Source organism: Phytophthora infestans, genomic scaffold, assembly GCF_000142945.1.
Source record: "Phytophthora infestans T30-4 supercont1.7 genomic scaffold, whole genome shotgun sequence".
NCBI lineage: Eukaryota > Oomycota > Peronosporomycetes > Peronosporales > Peronosporaceae > Phytophthora > Phytophthora infestans.
In genome coordinates, this window is record NW_003303752.1 from 1,302,571 (window position 1) to 1,306,401 (window position 3,831).

Sequence of the window (3,831 nt, forward strand, 5' to 3'; positions counted from 1 at the left end):
GAGTACGCGGTAGTACGGCTCCATTTGCACGTTCTACAATCCCGTTTTCTTGAGGTGAATACGCGTTGGTAGTCCGTTGCGAGATTCCTTCAGCTTCACAGAACAATCTCAGCTCATTACTCAGAAATTCGCCACCTTGATCCGAATGGAGCACTGCAACACGGCCGTTGTTCTTAGTAAACTGCGAGTGTAGTCGGCGAATTAGAACAATCACTAGAGCAGCAGCATCACTCTTTTTTTTAAGTAAAAAAGGCCCACTTATAGCGCGTGGACTCATCCACGACAAATAGAAACATAGTCTTGCTGGCATCGGTCTCCTCGTTCATAGTGCAAATGTCCATCGATAGTTTCTCGAGTGTCACAGTAGCGCTCTCGGGATCCCTAGCGTAGGTCATCCTCCTCGACTTAGCAGAAAGACAGGCAACACAATCATAAAGGCTCAGCTGCGTAGCATTGATCTTACCCCCAAAATCAGCCACATCGATCACCATCTTCTTGATGGCATGCATGTTGAGATGCCCGAGTCGGTTATGCAGTAGCTTCATCGGATTATCAGCATTCTTGGCGCCAGCAACGGTCATGACTTTGCGACAGTCAGGTTTAAGCGGTAGTTTTTGTCAACGCGCTCGAAACGCAGCTTCGTGTCGCCCTTCGTCAACAACGCAACACACTGACCAGGACCAGTGTACGATAGCTCATAGCCGAGCTTCTGCATATAGCCCTGGCTTAAAATGTTGGTGGGTGACTTGGCAGAGTAGATCACATCATCGAGCAGTCGATCTTCAACACACGAGGTAGCATGGTTCATCGTACGAAACAGCACCGATCCATGCACGCTAGGACTTTCGACTGTTCCATTGGCGAATAGTAGTTGCGGCAAATGAGTAGCTTCCAGGAAGCCCATAAATAGCGATAGATCCACACCGATATTCACTTGTGAGCCGGAGTCCACAATCCACTCCAGTTCACCAGTAGGAATATCTAATCCTGACCCTGAGGGGCCTACAGCAAAGGCGGACCGGTACTCTGGTCCATAGGTACGGTTGTAGTTGGCTCACGCCACCTCGAATTGTAGCCATATCCACATTCCGGACAACGTGGTGACGGGCTGAGGTAACTACGACATGGCGATTGGCTCCGATCATCTAGCGCGGTGATTAATTGCGTCTCCAGTTACCTGCTCGTGGCAATGGGAGATGCTGCTCTGTTGATCTCCCGCGATCAGTGCCTCGAGGTGCACTACGGCGGTCATTATGCTGTTGTTCGTCCAGGGGCTGACGTTGTGTTTGCTGCGGTGCATGATATCCAGAAAGGTATCCGACTTGGCGTTGCCAGCACGGGCGATGATGGCGGAGATGTCGGTGACCACGGCCCATCAATTTGCTTCCAACGGTCTGCACTAATTGCATCTGCTGCAAACTTCCCATTCCCCTTCTCTACCATAGCACTAGTCATTGTCTCCCAGCCTGGCTGTGTCGAGGAACACATGTCCACCAAACGCGATCCAACAGGAGAACGCCTTACGGCCACAATACAGTGTGGCCATGGCACAATAAGTCTGCGTCAGCACCATAAAAACTGATCACCACAACGGTGCGCTGGGCAGCACACTTCGCAGCACAATACAAGCAGAAAGCGCAGGAAGCGTGCAAAAAGGCCGCGGTTAGGGTAAATCTGGTCGCTCTGAGGCAATTTTCGTGTGACCCACAGCATTCCTGGAAAGCACAACTACCGAGGATGCCGCCGAGAGTTAGCTGGCGAGAGATCACTGTAGATGTCCACGCCGCCGAAGCGAAGGCGGTATTGGCTAGGTTCACGTCGTTCGACATCTACAAGAGCCAAGCAATGGGGTGCACCATATGCCCCGGTGCCGACCACAAGATGCGTTATCGTCTACTAGAGTGCAGCTCTACTTTCCGCGCCGAAGCGAGCCCACTGAAGTGCTCATGGCGGGGGAAGATGGTGACGTGCCTGGACAACGACCACTCCTCCATCTTTGAGTTCGGTCAGCACAGCTCACCTGCCGCGACCCCAGCCTCCAAGAAACTCACTCTTCGGCACAAGGCCTTCTGTCGTGACCTGGTCGAGCAACGTCTGAGACCGATTCGCATCAGACACGCGCTTGCTCGCAAGTTCGGCACCCCTCTTGAAGAGCTGCCAGCGTTGAAAACCGTCCAAAACTTTGTGAACCATTACAGCCGCACTCAAATGGAGAATCATGACCGCGTCCAGGAGCTCTCCGCTTGGGTCCGTGACCATGCCTACACCGGGAGCGAGGGCATGACCGAGCCGTTTACATTTGCGTGGCACATGGACAATCAGGGTAAGCCCATCATCGGAAACGGCTCGGACAAGCGGCCGTTCCTGGTGGGCATCAGCACGAAGGCCCTGTTGTTGAGGCTGTCCGTGCCCCCCGAGAGTTTTATTCTCCACCTAGACGGAACTTATAAAACCAACCAGAGCGACTACCCCGTGCTGGTGGTCGGGGTATCGGACCGCTCGCGTCGGTTCCACCTTGTTGCGCTCTTCGTTATGTCCCAGGAGACGCAGCCCATGTTCCAGGCTGCGCTCATGGCGCTTTGTCGAGTGTACCGTTGGGTCACTGACAAGCATCTATCCGTGTACTACGCTATGGCCGATGCCGATAGAGCCCAGTACAACGCCCTCGCTGCCGTCTTCGGCGACAACCTGAAGTACCAGTTCCTGATGTGCTTCTTTCACGTGATGAAGCACATCCAGGAACATGTGAAGCTACTTTCTTCTGGTGCACAGGCTAGAGTATTACGCGAGCTATACGATCTGCATTTCGCGCGGAGTTACTCAGAGTATATAGGGATGCTGAGACCAATCTTGTCGGGGTGGATGAGGGACCCAACTTTAGTTCCGTTCGCGCAGTACATACACGGGCAATGGCTGACGAGTCCCTTCATGGCGTGGCAGGTGTTCATGACGCCGAGTGGCTTCGCATCCACAAACAATCCCGCAGAAACGTTCAACGCGCTGTTTAAGCGCGATTACACGCTGCGTCGCAGGCTTAAGATGGGCACTCTTCTTCGAGAGCTAAGCGCGTGCTGCCGAGATCAATCAAGTAGTGCCAAGGCGTTCGAGTTTACTGTGTGCCCCGCACCAACCCTCGCGCGTAGGGTCTCCGAGCTGGTTCGGGAGAAGTTGCTGGGTGTCGGCGAAGACCAAGACTTTGACGCTCTGCGCGCTGGAGCCTGCTGCATCCTCAGGGTTATATCGCTCCCAGCACCGCGTGTGCAGGTCGCGCCCAACAACCGTAGCGAAGAAGCCATCGCAGTGACGGCGCAGATGGGCGTCAATTACGCGCGGAAGGAATTTGAAGGAGAACCGTCGGATGGCTGGCCTGTTGACGTCCTACGGCAATGGTGCCCATGCCGCTACTGGTTTGCCTTTGGTGCGTGCATCCACGTATTGTTCGCTCTACGCGTCACTGCACATGTCGACAGCAGTGGCCGAGAGGTTTTAATCAACCGCCGCAAGCGCAAACGCGGAGAAGTCACGGTCCTACCGGATATTGGTCGTCCACGCACAAATGGTGCTGCACTCAGCTTCGACTGACCCAGTGCATGCAATCTGTCGAACTACGGCGATGTCTGATCATGTGCATATCTACTAGCATGCGTCTAATGCAATACGTGTGAGGGATCTGCAAATACATTTACATGTCTTACGGTTAGATCCAGCATTCATATACGTCGAGTAATGGTGGCTTTCAAAGATCATCTTACCGCGTTAGCACATGTACAATGCTGTAGACGCGAGGACTTCCATCTCCCTACTCTTCTTCGCCAGACCCACTTGATGTAG